General features: G+C 37.6%; 1 protein-coding gene across 2 annotated transcripts in view; it reads left to right on the top strand.

Moving 5' to 3' along the window:
- TRAK1 (trafficking kinesin protein 1) overlaps positions 1-27836 on the top strand; it is a 257382-nt gene that overhangs the window by 50191 nt on the left and 179355 nt on the right. The window contains exons 1-2 of one of the 2 annotated variants that reach the window (XM_056800220.1): positions 6610-6730; positions 22884-23000. The gene's annotated coding sequence lies outside the window, so the exon portion shown is untranslated. Of the gene's footprint in view, positions 1-6609; positions 6731-22883; positions 23001-27836 lie in introns of those variants that run through there. The other variant, XM_056800219.1, reaches the window with a different exon arrangement.

Genomic DNA, 27836 nt, shown 5'->3' with positions numbered 1-27836 from the left:
GTCCTTTACAGCTCTAAGTGTGATTCTGTGATTCAGCTCTATGACCACGTCTTTTGGGAATTGAAGAACCAAGAGAAACTCAGTGAAGGGATGTTTTTGTTTTGAGTTGCTTTGCAACCCTGAGTGGTGAGCTCACCCTCGGGTCAGAATAGTGTAGCCAAAGGGATGATAATGTACACATAATCAGATTTTTATTATACATTCACATGATTTGTCTTTTATAATTTTTCTTTAAATTATTGGATACATTATTCATTATTATGTATCATATAATTTATATAATTATACAAATTATTCTACTTACTTTACTATGCATCAGTTCATATAAGTCTTTTTCCTTCTCTGAATCTTTCATTGTCATCATTTCTTATGGCACAGTAGTTTTCCATTACCTGTTTATACTATATTTAAGCCATTCCAAAATTGATAGGTTCTTGCTTCTAGATAGAATAAAAAATGCTGTTTTAATATTTTTGCAAACATGGATCCATTTCTTTGTTTTTCCTTAATACATTTTAATATAGTTATGTAACTAAGGATTTGGAAATTTATTTACTGCATTAGGATATCTGGAAATAAAATAGCTGCCACAACTGTCACTAAAATTTCAGATTAATTTTATAGTAATATCTATATTTACTATTTTTACTATATGTTTACTAAGCTTACTCTAATAATATTTTAAAATTTTACATCAAAGATTTTATAAAAATTACCCCTAAAAGGGGTAATTCTAGAATTCTCAGACCCTATATCTGGTTGTTGGTCAATACCGTTTGTTCAGCAAACCAAGATGTTCCGTTGCCTGGTGCTTCTGTTGGGATCCTGCTATAACTCTGTGAATGCAAAAGAGGGAATGGTTTTAAATTTGAAAATGTGGGATATTTCTGGTCTTGTCCTTTTCTATCCTTACTTTTTGTGAAACATTATATTCATTTTCCCACAAGAATATACACAATTTTGAACCTTGCTAATTTTCTGTATTGTTTGTTACTGCCAAAATAATATCAGAAGGAAAAAAAATATATTTGTATTTTGGGAGTCACCTTTGAGCTTTTATTTACTTATATTTTAAGAATATATGTATTAGGACAGCTAGGTGGTATAATGGATAGAGCACAGAGTGCTGGAACCAGGAAGACTCAACTTTCTAAGTTAAAATCTGGCCTCAGAAATTTACTAGCTATGTGATCCTGGGTAAGTAACTTAATCTTTTTTTTTTAACCCCAATTTCCTCATCTGTCAAATAAGCTAGAAAAGAAAATGGCAGACTATTCCAGTATCTTTGCCAAGAAAACCTCAAATGGCATCACGATGGGTTGGACACAACTGAAAAGATTGAATAACAATGATGAATATATATATATATATATATATGTTCTAAGTGATGGTATATGAAATACTATTGTGCTGTAAGAAATAATGAAGGGAATGATTTCAGAGAAACCTGGGAAGACTTACATGAACTGATATAGAGTAAAGGGAGCAGAACCAGAAGAACAATTATACAATGAAAACAGTATAAAGACAAATAACTTTCAAAGACATAGGATCTCTGCTCAACATAATGACTAATCGTATTCCAGTGGACTCATGACAAAACACGCCATCCACTTTCTAAGAGAGAACTGATAAACTCAATATGCAGATTGAAACATATCTTTCTGGATAAGACCAATGCAGGAATTTGTTTTACTCATCTCTACCTGTTTGTAACAAAGGTTTTGTCTTCTAAATGGGGAGAGGAAGTAGATGTGATAGGAAGAAAAGATGATTCTTCCTTTGAAAACAAAACAGAATTTCATTAAAAAAAGAATATGTGTTCTGTAGAAGGGAGTTTAGAGGGTAATACAAAATTCAGAGATTTGGCTTTATGGCTAATAGGTGAAATACATTATTGGGATAAGGATACCTGTGATTTTTTTTGGCATGGAAAGCTCCCTAATAAGGGAAATTCTTTCAAACAGTGAAGGTTGGCACCATCTTCACAATTTATAGTTTTAGAGATTTCCTTAAAGTATTGAGAGGTGGCTTGCTCAGTGCCACATAGTATCCAAGGTGAGATTTGAACCTAAGTATTCCTGGCTCTTAACAGGTTTCTGGTCATCGTAATATATTTTTAAAAATCCTTATAGGGGCAAGTAGGTGGTTCAGTGGATTGAGAGTCAGTCCTAGAGAGAGTCCTGGTAAAATGTTTCAAAAAATAAAATAAAATAACCCTTACCTTCCATCTTAAAATCAATACTGGTTCTAAGGTAGAATAATAGTAAGTTAGGTAAAGGGCATTAAGTGACTTGTCCAGGGTCACACAGCTAGGAAGTGTCTGAGGCCACCTTTGAACCCAGAACCTCCTGTCTCTCAATCCACTGAGTCACCTAGCTGTCTCCTGAAATATACTTTTTTAAAAAGGAGGGGATATATTTTACATGACTTCACATGTAAAATGGATATCTTATTGCTTGTTTTCTTAGTGGATGGGGAAGGGCTGATGGGAGAGAGAATTTGGAGCTCAAAATAAAAAAAAGAACATTTAAAAATTGGGGATGGAAGTGGGCAATTTGTCTGTAATGAAGATTCATTGTTTCATGTTTAACCCTCTTTCTGTTCTTGATATAAGGAAACATTCATGTTAATTGGCATGACGAGTATAAAATAGCCAACAGTTATTTTTTAAAAGATTATGTATTCCATTTGACTCTACAGGAAGTTTCAGTAAACATGGGTTGGGAGGCTGTCAATGCCATGAATTTCCCCCTCCAAGTCACCCTGTAATTGATCATTCCATTATGGATCAATTAGAAGTCTCTAGGCTCTTTATAAGTAGTACTCTTAGGCTACAGCATTGTTATCTCTGCATTTAGGGTAGCAGAGCTGGGGAAGTTTTAACAATTGGGGACAGTTTATATAACTTTTAATGGAAGACAGAACTGCTTGTTCTCTATGAATGGCTTCTCTCAGGATCCTCAGGTTTATGTTTTCAGCCTGAATAGCCTTAATGACATGGAACTCTTCTATGATGATTGCAGAGTGGTTTGAAGTTCCTTGCTAGTGGGCATCATCACTCCCATTTCACAGCAGTGGAAACTGAGACAGGGATGTTAAGGGATTGGAGGGCAGCTGTTCTGCATAGAAACTGGGATTAGGGTCTCAAGATATTTGATGTGGGAGTATGCCTTCCTTAGTCAGGTGGCTTTTAAAAGAATGCCTTGTATTTGGAGAGGGAGCAGCTGTATTATTTGACAGAAATTTGATGTGGATCATCATCACTGCACTTGACCTGGACACAGGAGAGAAGCACTAACTGCTTGATGTCAAACTGTAAGCTTTTGAGCTTTCTCAAAAGCATCAGCTACTGAGAGGGCAGAGTCAGCTGCCTACAAGAGGAGAGGCTCCCAATAGCATGTGACCTCTCTGCCACTTGAACTTTATTTAGTAGAAGACTGGCTAGAGAGGCTTAATATAGTCATCCCAACCATCACATGCAAATTCCAGTTCTCTCAAAGAGGCACATGAGAGAATTCAGGCATGTTGACTTTTGCCTCTTTTGGAGCAATTTATCTTGTTGGGATTTCCTCTCCCAACCGGATCATTCATTTTTAAGTCATTTCAGTCATGTCTGACTCTCTGTGACCCCATTTGGGCTCTTCTTGGCAAAGCTACTAGAGTGGTTTGCCATTTCCATCTCCAGCTCATCTGACAGATGAAGAAACAGAGGCAAACAAGTTTAAATGACTTGCCCAGGATCACAAAGCTAGTAAGTTTCTGAGGTTGGATTTGAACTCAGTAAGATGTGTCTTCCTGACTCTAGGATTGCTGCACCACATGCTGTTCTCTAATGGCTCACAGAATGATAGATTTAGAGTTGGAAGGGATTTAGAGGTCATCTAATCTAACTTCTTTATTTTATATGTGAACAAATTGAGAGTTGTCCAAGGTCCTATAGAAGGAGGTAGATGCCTAGCCAGATTTTGAACTCAGGTCTTCAGCTCCAAATCCATACCTCTATTCTACTTCTTCAAGCTGCCTCCCTTAGGAACACTTTATGAATTATTTGGGCAGAGTACCTGTTTACATACCAATTAGCTTATGAAGCATGGCGTACTTTCATCCACTAATCTTTCTATATTTTATGTTTACCCAGAATTTTATTTTTCTGGAAGGATTCCATTTGACTTTTCAGCATCTAGGCATGTGATCCAAGCAATGAAGAAGGCATTCCTCAGGCTGATGACAAGGAGGGAGTCAACACCTCCTCCCAGTATGTGACTGATGCCATCCTGTTAGAATGTAACTGCCTCTCAGATGATGGCTACTAGACAGCTGTCTCTGATCCATTCTTCCCAGCTGTGGTAGAAGGGGGAATTTTATCTAAGAAAGGACTTTGACTTAAAGCCAGCATGGGAAGTGGAAGCCAACCATATAAGACAGTTTTGGATGGAAAGTCATCAAATATGCATCTGACTAAGTTTTGTGATTGTGAGCCCAAGTTAAAGTGGAAATAGTACAAAGAAAATGGTTAACGTGGGTGTTCTCTTACTGTCTTGGAGAATGGTTGGAACTTGCGAGCTAGTTAATGCTAGTTAAGACCAAAATGAAAAGATTATTTCAGTCCTGGAATTCACCCCTCAGAAATACCCTTTGCCCTCCTTTTGATTGAATGACTCCTCCCAGAAATTCCCTTTAAGGAGTGTGCCAAGGCCATCCATCTCCTTATTTCTCACCAGTGCTTCACTCTATATTTCTTCATCATGCCCTGGTTCTGGGAACCTTTTACTTGTTCAGTTTTCTCTTATTTATTGTTGTCTTCCTCAGCCGAAGAAAAATATGGTCTAATAATTATAATAATAATTGACATTTTTATAGCATTTTTAAAATTGGGAAAGCCCTATGCAACAGCATTTCACTTGAGCCTGTCCACAACCTTTATAGATTGTATTCTCTCCATTTTGTAGATGAAGAGATTGAGATTGAAGAGGTTGACTTGTCCAAGGTCTCAGTCAGAGAGTATTAAAGCTATGATTTGAACCCAAGTCATTCTCACTCTATATCTAGAAGGTTAATCCAATATGCCAGAGCCAGTGATGAAATGGTACCCCTGACAAAAGCAAGTATGCCATTAAGATATGTAATTGGAAGCTTAATCTCCAAGAGCAGTAAAATGATTCGGTTATATCTGGTATTGGTTTAGATCTGGTGGAGTAGCATTCCAGTCATGTCGCTTGAGAAGAACCCAAGAAGTTCCAGTGAACAAAAATTAAACAAGGAGTCGGGTCTCATTTATTCTGGGAATGAGAACATCTCTGCTGTCTTTTATAGATTCCAGCTGACTGAAGTTCAAATTCTAGAGAAGGGGACATATTTAGTGTCTTGAGTTGGATTCCTGTTTATCTCTCTTCTGTATCCTCAAGCCAGACTTCAATTTTTTGCTTTTTCTTTTACCTGATTTCCTCTGAGGTCTCTCTGTAAAAGGAGTCAGATTTCCAACTTGCCTTGTACAAACTTGTTTGCCATAAGAGTTAGTATTTACATAGTGCAAACTGTGGTGCTTCTCCTTTGCTTCTCACAACAACCCTATGAGTTAAAGGGCTCTTATTCTCAGTGTTTTATTGATGAGGAAACTCAGGATGAGAGAGGTGAAATGATTTGTCCATGGTTGAGTAACTGTTAACAGTCTTTCTGACTCCAAATCTACTCTACATACTGTGCCAGGCTGCTTCCAAAATCTCTTCCTCCTCTTCTTTCTATCCACTGCACCTTATAGCTCTCCCCCAAACTTCCCTTTTGCTCTTGAGCATCCTTGACTAGGTTCACAACCTACTGGTGTCTTAAGCTGTTTAACTGCAGACATAAACATTCATTGCAAAGACAAATATATTCAAGTTAGCCAGACCACTCCTTTCCATCATCTCTCCTAGACCCTTTATTCAAGACAATGTGGAGTGGTTGATTGCATACTGGAGTTGGAAATCAAGAAGACCTAGGTTCAAATCCTCCCCATATTAATTTACAGGAAATATGTGCCGGCAAATCATTTACCCTATCTATACCTGTTTTCTCATCTGTAAAATGAAGAGATTCAACTCTGTGGTTTCCAAGGTTCCTTCTAGTTTTAAACCTATATTTCTATGGCTTAATGGAAATACAGAATATTAACTTGACTCTGAGGACTGCCATGTGATGATGCTGGACAAGTCAGTAGGAATAGAATGTGCTTTATCATGAAGATATTCTGGAAGAACAAGCGGATAAGGTTTATTTTAAGCAGCTGCGGGAAGTGTTTCACTGAGTTTAAAATATTTTGAGAGTACAGACTCGTGAGAAAAAACCCACTTTTCAAACAGATTTCAGAATTTGCCTTTTACTCTAACTTTTGAGGATGGATTCTTAAGTCTGTCTCAGAGCAATGGTGGGGAGAATTTTTTAGGAAGAAGCTTCTTTGATTTGATACTCTTTGATCCTAATTAGAGGACCTGGAATTTCAGGACAGTCTGAAAGCATGTGACTGTCTCTCTCTCTCTCCCCACCCCCCCTTCCCATAGTACTCAGCTCATGCTGTTTGTTCTTAGCAGCTACATACCAGAATTCTAAAGTTCCTGAATCCAAGGCCATGAAATCATCTCGTACTGGAGTGGTTCACTGAATATAACCCTTTCTTCCTTCTCAGATTGATTTTGAGGAAATTTGTGAATGCAACATGATCCTGCTCCATTAAGCTGGGAGCACCTTGAAAGTAGGGACTGTTTTTTTTCTTCCTTCCTTCCTTCCTTCCTTCCTTCCTTCCTTCCTTCCTTCCTTCCTTCCTTCCTTCCTTCCTTCCTTCCTTCCTTCCTTCCTTCCTTCCTTCCTTCCTTCCTTCCTTCCTTCCTTCCTTCCTTCCTTCCTTCCTTCCTTCCTTCCTTCCTTCCTTCCTTCCTTCCTTCCTTCCTTCCTTCCTTCCTTCCTTCCTTCCTTCCTTCCTTCCTTCCTTCCTTCCTTCCTTCCTTCCTTCCTTCCTTCCTTCCTTCCTTCCTTCCTTCCTTCCTTCCTTCCTTCCTTCCTTCCTTCCTTCCTTCCTTCCTTCCTTCCTTCCCCTTTCTTTTGCCTTTCTTTGCATTGATAGTGCTCAGCAAGGCTGCTTGGAACATACTAGGCTCATTGATGGGCATTTGAGGCTATTTAGAGTTCAGGTTTTTTAACAGATAAGGAAAGAGATCCAAAAAGAAGGCAGGAATGCTTGGGTATCTCTTGGCCTCAAGAAGGTTAACTTTCAGAGTCCGGTTTAAGTTGGAGCCCTCTGTCGGCTTTTTAGCAAAAGAGGCCTTCCAAGCTTAAGAAACAAAATCCGAAGATTCCCTACTCTACTATGGAAGAAAAATAGAGGTGGTAAGGGAAGAGTGAACACTTTCTCAATGAGCCCCCCCTTCCCCCCCCCCATTATAGACTGTGGTCTCAGATAAAATCCATTCTCTTGCTCTTGTTTGCTCCTAAATTTTCAGTCTTACTTCATTGTTTCAAGGACCCGGGGCTACTTCTTTGTGTGTTTTCTCTCCTGATGGTCTATCATAACTCCTTTATGTCTTTATTTTTAAACTCTTACTTTCTGTCTTGGAATTTATAAGTATTAGTTCCAAGATAAATGGTAAGGGCTAGGCAATGGGAGTTAAGTGACTAGCCCAGGGCCACACAGCTAGGAAATGCTCTAAAACTGTATTTGAACCCAGGACCTCCTATTTCCAGGCTTGACTCTTGAGCCACTGAGCTACCTAACTTCTCCTCCTTTATAAGTCAGTTGTGGTACAGTGGATACAGTAAAATATAGGCATTCCTTCCACATGACAGAGGTTAGGGGTGTGCTGTCCCTATGATCTAGAAAATCCAATATGAAATTTTCTGGCCCTCCTTTCATACCAGAGAAGAAGTCCAAATTGATTTCTTTTTCTTTTATGGAGTATTTACAGTAAAAGATTGTATATGCTTATGGTATTAACAAATAAATATGTTGGTTCTATGTAATACTCTACATATATTTTATGCATTCCTGAATTTCTAAACTTTTTCTATTTTGTCTGCTGGCCTTCACATGTCCTCTGCTGCCTCCAAAAAATTCTCCCCAAATTCCCACTTCATTTCTTATGCCAACCCACAATATATAAAGACTGTGATGGGGAAAGTTTTACTGTGGAAGGGATACCTGTATAAGCTTCTTGAAGGCAGAGATTCTTTCATGTTCATTTTTTTTCCCCTCACTGTAATAGATGCTCTTCAAATGGAGTTGAATTTGAACCAGAATTTGAATCTTGGCTCTACCATCTATTTATTGTCAACCTCTGTGATCTAGAAGTGGATGGAGTGCTGGGTCTAGAGTCAGAAAGATTCATCTTCCCAATTTCAAATCTGGCCTTAGATACTACTTGTGTGACCCTGAGCAAGTCACTTAATCCTGTTTGCCTCAGTCGTGTCAAATGATCTGGAAAAGGAAATATCAAACTACGCCAATGTCTTTGCCAAGAAAACAACAAATATTATCTAGGGAAATCTACTTAACTTGGTCAATACTTCTTCATAAATAAAATGAGCTCTGCTACAAATAATGTTACTAGAGATATATTTATCCATAGAAGCCCCCCTTCCTTTGATTTGGTAGCAGAGGCTATAGGTCAAAGGATATAATAAATTTTGTAACTTATTACATTATCGGATGCTTTTCCAGGAAGATTGCACAAATTCCCAACTCCACCAACATAGTAATAATAATGTGCTGATTCTTTCATAGCCCAGCCAACACAGTTTTCTTTTTTTTTTTTAACTATTTTTCCAGCTTGATGTGTATAAGGTCATTTACCCAAGTTGCTTTAATTTGTTTTTTTACGTTATTAATTTGAATAATTTTCCAAGTGTCTATTAACAATCTATATTTCCTTCTTAGAAAACTATCTTCTCATATTCTTTGATCAGTTTATCCCTTGAGGAATGCATTTCTTAGTCTCTTAGAAATTACAGTTTCTTAGAGATTCCAAATGTTGAAGATTTATCCAAAATATGTATTATAAAGATTTTATTTCCTATTTTTTCTTTTTCTCATGAGCACTTTGCTTTTGGTTGTACAATCCCCTTTATTGTATTTATTTCCCAATGCATCATTTTGTCTGAAATACCAAATAAGAAATTTTTTCTTCATAATTTTCTTTCAGTTAAAAAAATCTTAGGTCATTTGTACAATTTAAATTCATTTGACTTCTTATTACTTTGTAATATAGTAGTATATTTTGCTATCTAGCAGGGCAACCTTGGGTTCCTTCCTCTTCCCCTGGGTCATTTTAAAAATAGTTTCTCTTAATGTTCTCATCTGTTTTTCTCCCTCTCAAATATTAATTTTATGATTTTATCTAATTCTATGAAGTTGATCTTGGCATGACTCTGAAAATATTATTTAGTTTGTGAAATTCATGTATATGAAGGGTCTTTATCATTAGTTCTTTATTTCATATATATTCATATAATTTTTGTTGTCTTTATATGTCTTTTGTCAGGTAATATAACACAACTATTTCATGGAGTTTGTTACTTTGAATGGTATTTATCAGCTTTTCTTGCTAAACAGAGATCATTTAGAAAGATTAATCTTATATTCTGTCCTCTTGCAAATGAAAATAATCTCTTCCAATTGTTTTGTTGTTTCTTGATTTTTCTAATTATGACATTGTATGCAGAGACATTTTGGCTCCTTACTTTTCTACATTTTTTTCAGATTTTATCATTGATCATTGGGCTAATTAATAGAGATCTTAAATAATACTCTAATAGCTCTATGATCGGCACAAATTTAGGGTTAGAAATCGGCGCAAATTTAGTAATTGATTTAGACATTCCTTCTAATGATGTGGATTGCAACACAACCATGCCTACTCACCCTGAATAAGAGTTGTCCATTTTCTACCATAAATTTGCCACAACAAGTTTCACCCATCATTACTTTCTCCTGACATCTCAAGGTTATTACTTTGGAGCACTCTAGCTATTTTTCTGTCATCCTATGATCTTGTCAAATCACCAGCCCATCTTCTGGGTCAAGTTTCTTGATGCTGTCTTTACTCTGTTATTTTTCCAAGTTCCTCCTCATTAGCTACATGTTGCCGTTTGCTTACATCCACCACACATCTCTCCCTTGCTCTCTGTGTGATATTAATTTTTCATTCTTTGGAGATTCCTGTAAGTCATGCTTGCTGCCATATTATAATAACTATAGAATATCAGTGTAAAAGAGACCAAGCTTCGTATTTATAGGAAGCTTCAGGGCATTAAAATTTTTTTGTTATCTCCTGAAGGCAATCTAGTCGCTCTCTTTCTCTTGGTCAATTCTGAGTACAAATTGTCAACTCTTCATGTTGCCTGTCCCTGATATATATGTTGATGGATGAGCTCCATGAATTTTCCAATTATAATCTCAGCAATAGGTGTCCTTCGTCTACTTTGTCATACCCATGTCTTCCAGAGTCTCAGTAATATTTGCTCTTAAAAATATTTTTATTATTTATTATGAAATTGAAAACATAAACATTGTAGTAGACAAAGGACAGAAAAGAATATCACATATAAAATGGTGATCTTTTCACAATGCAATTTTTAAAAAGTATGCTAAATTTAATAGGATAGTAGTGAAACTTCTTGGGTTTCCTGTTACCCTTGAGAACTTCCTTCTATTCTTGGCTGGGGCTTTCATGCAACAAGCACAATGGCATCTACAAGTAGGAATGTCCACAAGGGGTCTTCTTTGGACCTCTTCCATGATGGTAGTCAACAACTTTGGTGAGCATGTCTTATCTCCCTGTTTTATGTGTTATCTGGTGTTTACCCTCAGAGGGTCATCAAATAGGATTATTTCTGGTGTCAGATCTTTATAGGAATTTTGAATGATTTCAAGATATAGATGGGATATATTTTGTTGGAAAAGAAACTTTAAGATGCTACTTTGTTATACTAAATAAAATTCCTTTTCATAATTAACAAAAAAATAAGCATAATGGAAATTTGTAGTCTCTATATTTAAGTCATTTTTGAAATGGTACAGACAGTACCTTGCTGCATACTGCTTGCAAAAGTCTCCCTGTTCCCTAATAATTTCCTCATCAAGAATACTCCTGGGCAGGTAGATGGCTCAGTGGATTGAACCAAGCCAAGAGAGGGAAAGTCTTGAGGTCAAATCTGGCCTCAGACATTTCCTAGCTATATGTCCCTGAACAATTCACGTAACCCCAGCTGCGTAGTCCTTATTGCTCTTGTGCCTTGGAACCAATGCTTATTATTGATTCTAAGATGGAAGGTAAAGGTTTTAAAAAAAGAATACTCTTTTCCTTTTTGAATGGCTCTTGTAAAGATTTTGCATAGATGGGAGAATAGGTATACAAGTTGTTAGTTTTGGATTTCTTGGCCAACTTTTTTTTTAAGTATTAATGAAGTCTAAGATTTTTTCCATGGCTTTGATATTTTCCCCTTTTTTGAGATAAGTTGAGTATTGTTCCCTCAATGCTCAATGCTCAGATTTCCTCTAAATATAGATTCAGTCCATTCCAGGTAATTTCCCTTTCTTTCTTCTCTTTAGTGATAATATAAATAATTCTATGGTTGAGGCACTGAGGCTAGACTGTGGCTATTTGGTTACTCTCTTTTTTTTCCTTTTCAGAAATGTGTGAGTTAAATAGACAATGGGATCATTTTATTTAGGGACATAGCACACTGAGTAATCCCATTCTATAAAACCGCCATCTGTGATGGAAAATAAGATGTATATGCATTAACTGAATATGAGAGCTAGAAGATTAGGAGCAAGGCATACAGGTCATCAGAAGGCAATGATTAAATTACGTGGAAATTACATGCTAAAAAGAGTGGCATGTGGGGGGAAAAGGATGTGAGGTTAGTAAGAGGTCTAGAACTAGAACTAGAACTATTTTAAATTCATATTCTCTGCCGGGCCCTGAGAATAAAGAACCCTTCTGTGGAGTTTCCTTTCTTGTGAATTCTGAATTGTTCCTGCTAATGGCCTGCAAATTATGCCTAATAGAAAGAGAGTCTTCCAAATGATTTGTTTAAAGGGAAATAACTTCAGAACATGGAAATGGAATCATGTTTACATACTTTCCCCAACTTTTGCAATATTTTTAAACCTGTAGTTTGTATTCCAGAGCCTAAGAGCTCAAGGGAGCTGGGAGAAGAAATGAGGCCTTGGTATAATTTCAGACACCTGAAGGATAATAAAATTAGTTTTCCTCTTTGTCTAGTCTTTTTCAGAATGGTATTTGGGATTTATAGCAGATGATTGAGGTGGGAAAAACTAAAAAGTTGAAGGAGAAGACACACAAAGATATTGATAAGATAAGGGTGACTTATTGAAGAAATAATTAGAGATTGGGCATGAAGAAAAATGAAACCAGGGGTGATTAAAAAGAGTAGCCTGGGGTACTCAGGTGGCAGAAGCGACTGTAGGTCCCAAAAACAAACATGCAGGTGATCAGTGAATTGGGCTCAGAATTTATTAGGGGGGAAAGTAAGAGTGGATTCACACACACACACACACACACACACACACACACACTCCTCTTTATTCTTCTCATGGTGCTATTTTGCTTCAAATCAATTAAAACCATAGATTGCAAAGAATCAGAATTGAGGGTAATAAAAAGGAAATAGTGAGATTCTTGGTGAGCATGCATAAGCTATAGCATATTACCAATGGAAACTTCTGTACAAGAAGTATCCTAATAGAGTTGAACATTGCTCCAATAATTCTGGAGGAATTGTGCCCAAAAGGCTATAAAACTGTGCATACCCTTGGACCCAGCCATTACTACTAGGTCTACTTCCCAAAGAGATGGAAGAAAAGGGAAGAGAATCTATTGGTACAAAAATAGTTATACAAGTTCTTTTTATGGTAGCAAAGAATCAGAAATTAAGGGGATACTCATCAATTGGGGAATGGCTGAACAAATCATGGTATATGATTGTGATGAAATACTATTGTGCTATAAGAAATGATGAGCAGGATGGTTTCAGAAAAACCTGAGAAGGCTTATATGAACTGATACAAAGTGAAGTGAGCAGAACCAGAACATTGTATACAGTAACAGCAATGTTACAATGATGATTAATTGTAAAAGATTTAGCTACTCTGATCAAGACAATCATCTAAGATGATCCCAATGATCCATAATGAAAAATGCTGTCCCCTCTAGAGAAAGAGAAGCATACTTTTTAAATGTTACATTTCTTTCTTCCTTATGTAAAATGGCTAATATGAAAATGTTTTACATGACTTCACATAATGTAATGGCTATTATATTGCTTGCCTTCTCAAAGGGTAAGGATGGGGCTGGAGTGAGGGAGAGAATTTGGAACTCACAACTTTGAAAAATGAAAGTTAATAATAAATAAATGTGGGGAAGGTTCTGGGTTCAAAACTGACCTCAGATCTGTCCTTATTGTGCCACCCTAGGCAAATTACTTTATATCAACTGTCTAGCCTTTACCCCAGTATTGATTCTAAGATGGAAGGTAAGGGTTTTAATAAATAAATGTGTGGTTTAATCTTTTTTTTTTTAACCGTCCTATTTTATATCATCCAGGATGTGTGATTAGGAAAGGGTCAGTTATGTAGGTATAACAGAAGTAAAGACCTCTCTGCTGCCCTGGTACCCATTCATAATAATTAGATGCTCAAAAGGCGCTACAGTCTCATCAATTTAGGAGTCTCCTTCAGTAATTCAGATTTTAACTCATCCTTGCATCCAGTGTGTCTTGGTCATATATTCCCATAAGTTGACCAGGAGGGGTCCTCTCAACATGTTGGAGTCCTTTCTTAATTCCTCCTGATATTGAGAGGGTGGAGTGTGCTTACCAGTGGAGCACTCTGAGTGTCCACCATTGATTGCCCTTCCCATGGGACTAGCCCATCTTCCTATCATTCATTTCTCTGCTGAGGTTTTTGACTCCTGTTCTTCAAAGGTCCTTATTGGTTATAATTTGCAGCCTGCTCACTCTGACCAAGTATTTCATCATTACTTTCTGTATGATATTCCTTTTCTAGTTCTATGGAGACTCTTTAAACTGATTTGATATTCCACTGCTTTTCCTGCTTTATAAAATGATGGGGCTCATAATCATCCATTGTCGTTCTTTGTAAGTCTCTACAAATGAATTTATATTCCAAAGCCTTTGGCCTTTGCCAACCATCTCTCTCTATTTGGCAATATTTGCTGATTAAAGGTGCTCTCTGGGCTCTTTTGGTCTTATGGTGGCTGTAAATTTATAGCAGTTAAACTCTGATATGAAATTATTATAGTTGGGGTTAATCATTTGCTCTTACTCATTTTAATTGCTTATTACTTGTTTAATTCAGGAATGACCTCTTCAATCGTATGCCAAGTCTTGTCTTATTTTTCTTTTTATCTTTGCCCTGATGAATTGTTGGTCTCAGTGTAAATAAATTGAGGCATAATAAATCTTTTTTTCTTTGTTGAGGTATCATTTTTTTCTGATATTACTTGGAATTTCTCATATCCAGGGATATACATTTTTTCTCAAAAAACATGTTGATGATATAAAGATATGAGACCTCTATGTAGTCCTTAAGGCTTTGACCTCTCTCATCCCTTCTTCCTGCTTTGTTTTCCCTGTATTTGTCTCCATGGTCTCCTTTTCCCACCTTTATATTATCACCGAGTCACCAGCTATCAAAGTGGATATTGATTTAATTTGGATAGTCTTAGTAAGTTATGTGTAAAATTTCTCTGTTACTTCATCTACCAACCACTGGTCATTCATAAGCTGGTACTCATATCAGGTTTAAATCTAATGGGGAAAGTCCTTAGGATGTTGGGTAAAAGGTTTATGAGAAGACCGGGACAAAAACTTCATGTGATGAAAGGGCAATGATGGATGGTGAGCCATAATGTTTTAGGGACTTCAAAGAGCAATGATGTTGAATTGTTGTATGTAATCTAATTATTGGGAGAACTCATCTTCATCATAAGACATATATAGTTGAGGTTATATTCAGCATCGATACCTTGTTTTGGTTATAAAGTATTATGCCAAAACGGGCAGTAGGTGGCACAGTGGATAGAGTATTGGGCTTGGAGTGAAGAAGACCCATCTTCCTGAGTTCAAATCCAGCCTCAGATACTTACTAGCCCTGTGATCCTGGGCAGGTCACTTACCCTGTATACCTCTATTTCCTCTTCTGAAAATGAGCTAGAGATGGAAATGTCAACACTCCAGTATCTTTGCCAACAACACTCCAAAATGGGTCACAGAGAGTGGACTGTAACTGAAAATGACTAATCAACAAAGATGCAAACGTGCTCTAATGTGTTCTTCTATAATTTTTATGGTAAACCCTTGAGGCACAGGTTAGTACTGGGGGTGGGCTGGGCTATATGTATGTGTGTGTGTGTGTGTGTGTGTGTGTGTATGTATGTATTTTTACTTTCATTTTACAAGTAAGTAAACTGAGGCTTTAGAAGCTATTTTACCCAAGATCATGTAAGATCAATGGTAAAAGTGGGAGTTAGAACCCAGGTCTTCTAATTCTTATTTTTTTCTACTCTATCACAAAATGCACATTATAATTTTTTGTCATTTTGGAGTGCCTGGAAAAGTATGATAAAAAGATTAGCCTCTATAACTGATTATTTGAGTGATCTTCTAGGTATAGGACTTGATGGTTTTTATTTTTCTTTAACATGTGCATAAGAGGATTTGTGGGTATATAAAACCTTGGAGATCATTAAGTCCGGTCCTTTCCTTTTAATAATGAGAAAACTGAGTCCCTAAAAAGAAATAATTTGCATGCGGTCACACTGATTGAAAGATTTTAGATTAGATCCTAGGTCTTTTGACCCCAAATTCCATGCTTTTCCCATTGCATCACATATTTCTCATGATTAAACATTCTATCATTTATATTTAAACTTGGGTTAACTGGTCTCTTAAATCTCAATGTCCCAGAAACTTTGGAAGAAGTCCCAGGAATAGGGAAGAGGAAGATGAATAGGCTTCAGACTGTGCACAAAATATAGTAAAACTTTGATTAACTAGCATTTTCCTTTCAAAGTAAAAATAATAGGCGAGTTGTTGTTTCTGATGAAAACTTAAGACCAGCATTCAGCATTTAAAATCTTCCTTGCTGAAGCCTTAAAGACAAAGGAAATGGCTTTTGAAATCACTTCTTGATTAATATTTACCAAGCACCTTAAAAAGATTGAAATTTTGTATTTTTATTTGTTAAAAAACCCTTTACCTTCTGTCTTAAAATTGAGACCAGCACCAGTTCTGAAGCAGAAGAGCAATAACAGCTAGGCAATTGGGTTTAAGTGACTTGCCCATGGTCAAAAAGTTGAGAAGTATCTGAGGTCACATTTGAACCCAGGACCTCCTATCTCCAGGTCTGGTCTCTATCCCTTTACCCAAAGTTTCCATTTTCAGAGACTTTCCTAGGTCTATAATTTCCTTGAGGATTATTTAATTTGATAAGAAAACCGAGGAGCCAATTTTAATTGTATTTTTATTCATACACTCTTTACGTTATTTTCTCGTTATCTTCTGACTTCCCAGTTGTCTTAAGAATAAAGAATAAAAGAGAAAGAGAAAAATGAGGTTCAGCAAAACTAGCCAGCACATCTGTCAAGACCAGTCTTACTTGTAGAATTCCATACCTACAGTCCCTCCTGTATACAAAGAAGTCTTGGATCCTTTATTTGGAGCTATGCTGGGTCATTATCGTTATACCTTGTTCCTTTTCTTTTTTTGGTTCTTTTCATTTACATCATTGTTGCCATTGCATAGATCATTTTTCTTGGTTCTGTTTTCTAGGTCTTAACTTGTTTATCTGATATCTTTTATGTGCATCACTTCTTCCAGAGCAGTAATATTTCATTATATTCATGCCCCACAATTAGTTTATCTGTTCACCAATCAATGAGCATCTGCTTTGTTTTCAGTTCTTTATCCCTACAAAAAGTCTTGCTTTGAATATATTGATATATATGGAGTCTGTCTATCTTTAGAGATCTTTCAGTCAAAGGGAAGAACCAAGTTTTTAAAATCCCAAATCCCCTTTAGTCTAAAAGACCAGGAAAGAGAGAAGGAAAAGGTGGAATTAAATTCAACCAGTTATATTTTGAGATTAGAAGAAAAACAATCCCATCCTTTGATATTTATAAAAATTACATAGGGTATTATTACTGATATTACAGATTATTTACATTATTATATAATATATTACATTACTTATATTATCGATCCTACTAGGCTTTTAAAAATGAAAGTATGTTTCTTTAAGTTTTATATTTATATATACATATATAATTTAATCTATGTTAAGTCCTTATGTATATATATTATATACATATACAGAGAGAGAGAGAGAGAGATAGAGAGAGAGAGAGAGAGAGAGAGAAGGGAAGGAGGGAGGGAGAGAGAGAGCCCATATTTTATCAAATGCTACAAAACTACCTCTGTTGAAAATTAAAATGACAAATTTAAATTAAATTAAATTAATTGATTAAATTGAAAAGGAAAAATTAAAAAAAAATGAAACAAAAAATAGGGCAGCTAGATGGCTCAGTGGATAAAGAGCCAGGCCTAGAGACTGAATTTCAAAGATTCAAATTTGGTCTCAGATACTTCCTCCCTGGATGACCCTGTGTAAATCACTTAACCCTGGTTGCCTAGCCCTTACCACTCTTCTACCTTGGAACTCGTACTCATTATTGATTCTAAGACAGAAGGTATAAGATTTCAGAGAAAGAAAAAAAAAGAAAATTTAGGCATTTTTCCACCTTCAGAGAAAAGACGGATGGAGTTTGAATGCAGACTAATATGTACTATATTTCACTTTTTTAATTTGAGCTTTTCCCCACAAAATGGCTAAATTAAAAAATGTTTTTCATGATTGTATATGTAAAATCTGGACCAGATTGCTTAAATCTCAGAGAGTGGGGAGGGTTGGAAGGGAGTAGGAAAGGAGGGTAGAAGCTGGGGGAGAGAATTTGGAGCTCAAATAATTTTTTAATGAATATAAAATTTGTTTTTACATGTAATCAGAGTAAAATAAAAAGTTATTAAAAAGGAAAAATCTGGACATTTATTACATTTTTCTATCGCTTCTTTTCAATAGAAGAAAAACTCTTAGTTTTCTGCTTTGGAAAGATGGAGTTGACAGAACTACTTTGTAAGTTGAAAAATTGCTTTGATAGGGAAACATCTCCATCTTGTGAACTTTTTAGGATATGACTGCAAATGCCATTTTTGCCATATTGCATTTTTATTATGGCATATGTAAATAGTAAGCTAGATAAAATTTTAAAATTTATTTCCCAAACTTGCCAGATAATCAAGTGGTTTATGTTATGTTATGTTACCTGCTTAACTGTCAAGGTTTAAATGTCTCATTCTTGGGTTCATTCAAAATTGAACAAATGTCACTACTGGATTTTTTTTTGTAATAACTATATCCTTTCTGATAAGTTTTAGAGTGGCATTTTATTTTCATATTACAAACATTTAAAGAGAATCTTCATGCAGGAAGAGGTCTCGTAATAGAATAAAAGGGTCGAAGAAAACTAACAATATAGTCTCATCTGAAAGTGAATGTAATATTCCACATCCTTAGCATGTTCCCAACTCTCTCTATTTAAAAAGAAAAAAAAATGTAACAGGATTCTGGGAGTGGGGAAAGGAAAGGAGACAAAAGAAAATTCTCTTTCCTTTCCTGAGAGTTCCTTTTAGTAGTGAAATCACTGGTCTAATCCCTAATTCTCTTTTATCCCTAAAAGCAGTGTAATTCCTTGCAAAAGGTAATTGCCTCATAAATATTTATTGAACTGGAACTTCATAGTTTTGTACAGGACACACTAAAGCTTTCCCCAGTTTTCCTTGGGAGATTATAGAGATGTTTCCATTGTGGAAGCCATAAGGTGATTTTACTATTTAGAAAATGTCCTATTTCCTCTTTTCCTATTTGAAGTTGTCCTTTTACTAGAGGAGAGGTAGGGCATGAGCATATTTTAACTTAATGAGCCAAGGTTTTATGAAGGGGTCATGCAGTAACATTTGCAGAGTAAGGAAAACTTAATGGAAAGAGAAATGGATAGCCCAGTTTGGCAAAAGGGGCTGAGAATAATTTTTTGCCTTTGGGAAAGGTCAAATGATCAAATTTAAAGTTGGGACCCAGAGACAAGTGTTTGAGTGTCTGCTGGGGATTCTAGCTGTTGTGCCTTGGCTCTTTCTTGGTGCTCAACTCCCCTTAAAGAAGGAGAGCACCCAAGCTCTATTTTAAGACCAATATGGTAGTCAAAGGGCAATGGGGAGGTGTATGTTGAATATGAATAGGCCAAAATATTACAAAGGAGGAATCATGAAGAGAGACATGAAAAATATCATCAGAGTAATATATTACTGAAGGACTCTTTGTGGAACCCCCCTACACTTACTGTCAAAGATTGGGGCTCCTGGGGCATGGCTACTTCAGATTCAGGTATTCGTCCATTCTCTCACAAACATACACCATATCACTTGCAAGATTGAGACTACATAGAGATTGGTAGGCAAAAATAAACATGGGCAATTCACACCTCCAGAATTTCAGAGCCACAAATGGCTTTTCTAGTATTCACGTAATGTTTCCCCTGGACATGGCATCTCTTTTTTGGAAGGTTGCTCAGCTGGGTACCTCTGTTTCCCTCTCCTCTTACCTGCCAGGACTAACTTGGAATCATTTCTGCAGCTGGATTCCCTGAATCTGCTCTGTACAGGGCAGGATATCTCATACTGCTGCAAGAAGCCATCATAGTCGACTGGGAATGAGGAGAGAAATTTCCCCTTTCTCCTCTTTCCTTCTACCTCTTGAACAATGAGATTTAGCTGTCAATCGCCTGATTTGTTTCTTGCCTTGACTCATTTATTAGCATGTGTATGTATGTGTATGCACACATGTGTCTTTCTTTTTAAAGAGTCACTTAGAACATGGTTGAGCCTTTGGCTAGCTGATGGCTAACTGCCCTCTAATTTTGCCGAACGTGATCGATGAACTTTTTCATACTTTATGAAGGGGTAACAAAATCTAAACATTTTACGATACATTTAAGACCTTCATGCTTCTGTTATTTCTGTTACGTTCTCCTTAAGTTTTGTCATTTTATCAGTAGGGCTGGGGGTGGGGGGTGGGAATCATTTGGTCTGAGATCTCCTATTCAACTCTCCCATCCTCATTACATTGGGAAAAAAAGATGGGTTAGTAGTGAAAATGAGGAATAACTGAAGACGTCCACATGCTGCATTGACATCCACTGAGTGTCAAGAAAACACCAGAAGGGAAGTCCTCATCACTTTGGGTAGACCCTTCTGTGGAGGATTTCTTTTCTTTTCTTTTCTTTTCTTTTCTTTTCTTTTCTTTTCTTTTCTTTTCTTTTCTTTTCTTTTCTTTTCTTTTCTTTTCTTTTCTTTTCTTTTCTTTTCTTTTCCTTTCCTTTCCTTTCCTTTCCTTTCCTTTCCTTTCCTTTCTTTTCTTTTTTATTATCATGCAAAACCTGCTTCCACATTGGCCATTCTTGTAAGAGCAAATTCATACATTACCAAAACCTCAAAATAAAACCATAAAGACACTGATGCGAAAGATGACTCCAACAGTTCTTTCTGGAGGTGGAGAGCATTCCCTGTCATAAGTCCTTCAGGATTATCCCAGATCATTGCATTGCTGAATGTAGCCAAATTTTCACAGATAATCATCATCCAATATTGCTGTTATTGTGTATGATGTTCTCCGTAGAGGATTTCTAGAAGGTCTTGGATAACAATTGTACAGGCATGGATAGGTCGTGAATTGCACCACTGGAGAGAGTACAACATATAGGAAACCACAGGCCCATCTGGGCATCAGAGTATCATGGGTAGAGTTTTCCAATATATTTTGTAATGGCAGGGGTTGATTGCTCTGTCTGGTGGTAGTCCTCTGGCATTTGAGAGTTTTTCGAAGATTTCATTTTCCAAGAGTCACCTTTTCCTGGGAATGCCATGAAGCAAGAAAACCTGACTATCTCTTTGAATCGGTCCCCTTAACTGTGTACATTTCTGCAATTTACATACGTGATTTGGACAGATAGTAGAATTATTTGGGCAAATTTCTAGAAAAGAAACCATGGCGTAGACTCTTGAGGTTTGCCTTTATACAGTCACAATCCGACATGCACTTGCTAGTAGTGTGCAGACAGATCCTGCCTTGATACTAAGACTGCCTAATTACTCAACAAACATTCCATTTAATTCAACAAGTCTTTATTTGTTATGCACCTGCTGTTTGCAAGGCATTGTGCTAGGCACTGGAACTGCACTAATTAAGCTGTGTGATTTTGGGTAAATCTTTCTGGGACCTTAATTTTCCTCTTCTGGAAAATGGGAGTAATACCTATACTATCTACTTTGTAGGGTTGTTGTGAAGAAAGTTTTTGTAAATCTTATAGGACTATCCAAATGTGAATGGTTGTTAAAACTGCTAAAAGAAAAAACAGAACCAGGAAAGAAGGTATTGGGGTTCTAATACCAGCTATTATTCTAATAGCAGACTATTCATTAATTATTGACTTTGGGGACATTGGGGACATTAATATATGACTTTGGGGAAGTCAGTAACTCTCTGAAAGTGAACTGAACTAAGTGACCTCTAAGATAAGAGTAGCCAGCATTCATAGAGTGCTTTAAGGTTTGCAAAGAACTTAACAGAAATCTCATTTAATCCTTACAACAATCCTGGGAGGTAGGTACTGTTATTATCCCCATTTTATAGATGAGGAAACTGAGGCAAATAGTTTAAGTGTCTTGCAAGTCACATTTCAACCTGGATTTGTCCTGATGCCTTCCTGATTCCATGTCTAGCTCTTTGATCACAAATTCTTAGATTCTGTGATTCCTAGCCACAAGGAGGATTCATTTGGACAGTGACTTAAGAATGTGTAAAGACATGTGTAAAGATGATTTCTTCTCATCTACTCTCTTCTAAGTTATGAAATACATAGCAGCTGCTTAATAAAAGGCAGCTAGGTGGGAAATGGATAGAGTGGAGTTAGGAAGAGTCTTCCGGAGTTCAAATCCAGCCTCAGACATGTAAAAACCATGTGACCCTGGGTAAGTCCCTTAATTCTGTTTGCCTCAGTTACCCCATCAGTCAAGGAGCTAGAGAAGGAAATGGCAAACTGTTCAAGTACCTTTGCCAAGGAAATCCTAATTGGGGTCATAAAGAGTCAGACATGACTGAAAATGACAGAACAACAACAAATAAATGAATTTTATATTAATGAAATTTAATTGAAATAATTGACTGAGGTGGAGTTTAACATTACATCCACAGTTAGCTGAGCTAATCTCTTGAAGGATGAATGCCAAGGGGTAGCAATTTGGATCTGGGGAAAAAAAAAAAGAAGGTAAACCAGATATGCAGAGCCCCATTAAGTGTTTTTTTTTGTTTGCGTTTGTGTTTGTGGTTTGTTTTTTTTTGGGGGGGGTCTGTGCTTTAGGAAAGTAACAATTTTAAAAATCACTTTTCGAATTGACCCAATTTATCAAACCTCTTAATGGGAGGGAGGGCTTCTCCTGATTTTCCTAGGACTTTTTTTTTCCCCTCAGATGACCTCATCAGGCTGAAAATATCTAGTCCCTTTTGGAGTTGTCCTTAGAATAGGGAACCTGCCCAGCCAGTAGACCAGCTCTCCTTTTTGTGACCTTGGACAAATCATACCTCCTCTGGCTCTCAGTTTCTGTATCAGTAAAATGAAGGGCTTTTATTACTCGCTCTCTGAGGTTCCTTTCAACTTGGACATCCCCTGCTTCTCTAACTCTTATTCTTCTTTGTCTTTCAGCTCCTTCAGCCTGGATCCTGTCAAACTGAAAGTAGGGGAGGAACTAGAGAAGTTCTCTGAGGCTGTGGCATTGGCCCCACGCCCCCCACTTACTACACTTAGAAGCCGTCCAGAAGTGTGAGTAGTGTTTATTGCTATTTATTAGTAAAACACCTTCATTACCAGCCCTGGAGAGAAAGAGACTAGGGGTCAGAGTATCTTGACTTGTCTGGATAGTTGGGAAACTAGGAAATTGGAAGTTGGGAAATGGGTGAGGCAGAGGAGGAATCCACCCTTTTTTAGAATTTTGGTCAAAGTGGTTTATTTTATTTGAATAGGGGAGGGGAAGGAATAAGAGGTGAATCATCCAGCCAACAGAGAATTCCTTAAACTGATCTGGACTTATTCAGTGTGCCTGGACTGCTTCTTGAGTTGTCTTTTGTCTTTTTTTTTTTGGTATCTTCAGTGCTTGGCACAATGCCTGCTACATAGGAGGGCTTAATCCATATTGCTTGCTTGATTAACCTTTACTTTCCTGTCTCTCAACCTTGGGTTCACTCTTTGTTCACACCATTTATTTTGCCTAGGATGTCACCCCTATTTTGCCTGCCAAACTTTTTATCCAGCCCTTGAAGTCCAGCTCAAATATCAACTCTTCCCTGAAGTCTTCTTGGATTTTTTCTGTTGATTGCAAGTTTCTCTCTCTTCTACTTTCATATAACACTTTGCCTTTCTCCATTGTTCTTCAGATTTGCTTTGCATTATATCTGGCTTACCCATTTCTTACATGTAATCTCCATGAAGGCAGAGACCTCCCTCAGTTGTGTACTTCCCCTATGGGGAGAAGAAGGGGCAAGCATTTAGTCCACTTTAGGTGATTTATAAATATTATCTCATTATAATATCCCCATTTCACAGAAAACTGAGGCAGAAAGAAATTGAGTGACTTGCCTGGTATCGGAGTCCAGATTTGAAACCAGGTCTTCCTGACTCCAATTCTAGTGCTGTATCCACTGTGCTCACTAGCTGGCTTTATCTATTACCCAATAATCAGTCAGTAAACATGTATTAAACATCTACTATGTGCCAGGTGTTGTAGTAAGTTCTGGGGATACAAAAGAGGCAAAAGGGAGTCTCTGCCCTCAAGGGGCTCACAATCTAATAATGGTGCTGACACCAAACAGATCTGAACTAACAATCTCTATACGGGATAAATAGGAAACAATTAAAAGAAAGAAGGCACTAGAGGTAAATGGAGTTGGAAAAGGCTTCTTGCAGGAAATATTGTGCTATATTTGGGACTTGAAGGAAGCCAGGGAAGCTCAGAGGCAGAGATGAGAAGGGAGAGTATCCCAGGCATCAGGGAAAATCAGAGAAATGGAGCTAAAAGATGGGAGTTACTTGTTTATGGAGCAGCAAAGAGGTCAAGGGAACTGGATCAAAGAGCTTATGATGAGAGGGGCAACTAGATAGCGGGGTCAGGCCTGGATCTGGGAGGACATGGGTTCAAATGTGACCTCAGGCACTTCCCAGCTGTGTGACCCTGGACAAGCCACTTAACACCTAAGCCCTTGCCACTCTTTTGTCTTAGAGAAATGATGAGATCAGAATAGATCTAATAATTGTAAGGGCTTAAGAAGAAAGTGAAAGGCACCTATGATGAATAGCCATCTCAAGGAGCACAGTGGACATATTAAATATGCTTATGGGATGGCGTTCATAGTATTCTACCAGTTAGGGGGAAGCTACACTTCTCAATGTAGTGAAATAAAGTTTTTGAGCCAACTTTCATTACCATAAACCACTCCTCAGTTAACCAGGATATCTCTCTGGCTTTGGCTGATTGGATATAGTTATATTTGTGTGTATGGTGTTCCCCTTCCCCCCAACACACTAGAATGCAAATTCCTTGAGGGTAGTGATTGTTCTGATTTTTTTCATATTTTCATCCTCAATATTCATTTAATGCGTGGTACTTGACAGTGCCCAATAAATTCTTTTTTAATGGTTGAATTGAGCTTCATGAATGTTTGATGAATGAACCCTCTATGTACTCTTTTTATAGGAGATTATTGAATCAAAGAACCTGAGTAGATCTTAGAGATCATTTTGTTCATTTTATTGATGCAGAAACTGTGGCATGGATTTGTAAAATGATTTATTGCAAAAACCAGGTTTCCTGACATAGTCTGGTGATTTTCCTTAGTCCCCAGTTATCCCTCAGAAATCATCAGTAGTGGGGCAGCTGGGTGGCTAAGTGGATTGAGAGCCAGGCCTAGAGATGGGAGGTTCTAGGTTCAAATCTGGCCTCAGACACTTCCCAGCTGTGTGACCCTGGGCAAGTCACTTAACCCCCATTGCCTAGCCTTAACCACTTTTCTGCCCTGGAACCAATATGCAGTATTGATTCCAAGATGGAAGATAAGGGTTAAAAAAAAAAGAAATCATCAGTAGCTTCTTTTAAATGCCTTAGAAAAATAGTCTGTATGTGTATTATGGACTTTTTTTTTTTTTGCTAAGCATGAATGTTTAAAACTAAAATTTGAATATGAGCATTTTTTTGCATGTGAGAACAGAACATGGACTTTTATTATAAAGCCACCGATTTTATTTGTTGGTGCTGTTTAGAATTTAGGTATTAGATTTGTGGCCACCACACAGGCTTTCTCTATGGGTCATTTGATCAATTTCCATTCCATTCATTTTCCATTGGTGTGGGTACCCCCCCTCGTTGGCTGCAGATTGCAAGCCATTCCCCATGCTCTCATTCTGCACTGAGATATATAGTTCCATAAAGAGGTTTCCTCTTCCCCAGGAGACTCTTTCCCCCTCCTAGTTGTTACAGTGAAGTCAGAATGTGGTGGCATCTGTTTGGTTTCCATGGCTGCAGACTCTTGTTTTCAAAAACACTGAACTGTGATATCACTGTAGCATGGGGGTTCCTGAATGCCTGGATCTGAGAGCTGCTGGCAACAGGCTCATTGACTTAGAGGAAAAGAGAGAAGCTTGGGTTCAAATGTGTATTGTTGAATTGAATAAGGAATTGGGTTAAAAAAGAACAGAAACCTCGAACCCCAGATATGTTCTAGCTTAATCCCTTTTCTCAGGGGCAGGCATGCATTTGGAGAATGGCAACTGTTGTGGCTCCATTCTGCCCTGTAGCATGGACTGGCCAAAAGGCTAATCCTGGAAATCAGGAAGACCTGGGTTCAACTGCTGCACCCAAGCAAGTGACTTAACCTTTCTGTGTCTCAGGCAACTCTAAGAATTGAAATTAAATATAAATGGCTGATTTCCACATCCAGACTTCCCCACTCCAAAGAAATCATGGATATACCTTAACTCCCCCAATACCCCAAGAGGACCCGATGCTTGGAAAGAGCAGTGGATGCTGAAGTCAGAGGACTTGAGTTGAAATCCTGGCTTTGACACTTACTGCCTGCGGGTGACCTTGGGCAAGTCCTTTGCACCTCCATGAACTTCATTTTCCTCTTCTGCAAAATGAAAAGAGTGGTCCAACAGAGCTGCAGGGTCCCTTCCATCTATTTGTGATCCTGTGTAAAAAAAGACTCCAAAATTAAGTAAAGCTGAGTCAACTCGTGCTTCCCTGAGACTTCCTCTTTTTTGTTAAAGCAGATGGTACAATTAAAATCCATTAGCATTGTTAGTGCAGCAGCTGCCTATAAGAGTGATCTAACTGAAGATAGAATAACGGCCATTAAGCCACCAAACCGCCACCACCCCTCCTCATTGTGCATGGAGGCAACCTTGAATTCCTTTTTATAAAACTTGTATAAATGCCCTTTGTTTTGACATTGCAGTCATTTCCTGATACACTCCCAGGAGCCTTCCCTGGTAACAAAGGAAGACTGGAGAGTAAAATGAACAGCCCTCTATATGCAGCATTCCGCAGCCAGAGTTCCCCAACACTCTGAGCTCAAAAAGGCTGGCAGGTTTCCTCATTTTGGTGGGGGCACGGCGGGGAAGAATTGGTTGTTATCATTATATGGTTGTTTTTTCATTTTGTTATTCTTTTTATTCACATTTGCATTATTTTGGTTGGTGATATTATTTTCCTTAGATAAACAGTATGCCCCTGAACAAGTCACTTAATCTCTATTTATCTTAATTTATTCAACTGTAAAATGGGAATGAAAATAGCTCCCACTTCTCAGAGTTGTTGTGAGGGTCAGCTGAGCTAGTATTTGTAAAAAGTGTTTAGCATCCATCCATCTGTGCCTGGAACAGAGTAGGCATAGAATAAATGTTTGTCTACTCCCCCCCCCCCCCCAGTTCTTTAAAGTTCTGAGTGGGTGGGACTTATTTTGAGACTTAATTCTAATTCAAAATGAACAGATGTGCATTGGATTCTCCCCATAACACTTCTAGGCACACTCTGTCATTTATGCCTGTGTTCCTTCTTTGTATCAACTCGGAAAGACGATCTTGGCTGCTGTTTAGCCTTTGCCCAATTATTAAATACTCCCCCTTGCCCAGGTGTAGCTCATCACTTTGCTGAATTAGCATTTTTTGAGCAGGGAGAAGATCTATGACAGAATGGTCCAAGTCAAAGAGAAATTAAGCACATCCTTGTACCTGGCAGTGTTTAAGAGCTGGGGTGGGTGAAGGGGGAAGGGCGGCAAGCTATAAAGCACAAGGGCCCCTAGATGGTTCAGTGGATAGAAATCCAGGCCTGGAGATGGGGAGTTCTGGGTTCAAATGTGACCTCACAAGCTTCCTAGCTGTGTGATTCTGGGCAAGTCACTTAACTCCAATTGCTTAGCCCTTACCATCCTTCTATCTCAGAATCGATACTTGGTATTGATTTTAAGACAGAAGTTAAGAGTTAAAAAAAAAGATGTATATGACAGAAATGCAGTCCTTCCCTTTAAGGGGTCCACATTCCAGTGGGAGAGGAGAAAAATCCAACAGTCAGGTACACAGAAAACGTAACTGGGTGCTGACCTTAGAGGG

The sequence above is a fragment of the Monodelphis domestica genome, chromosome 5, assembly GCF_027887165.1.
Source record: "Monodelphis domestica isolate mMonDom1 chromosome 5, mMonDom1.pri, whole genome shotgun sequence".
Classification (NCBI taxonomy): Eukaryota; Metazoa; Chordata; class Mammalia; order Didelphimorphia; family Didelphidae; genus Monodelphis; species Monodelphis domestica.
Note: the sequence above shows the minus strand (reverse complement) of the source record. Positions and strands in the feature narration are given on the sequence as shown.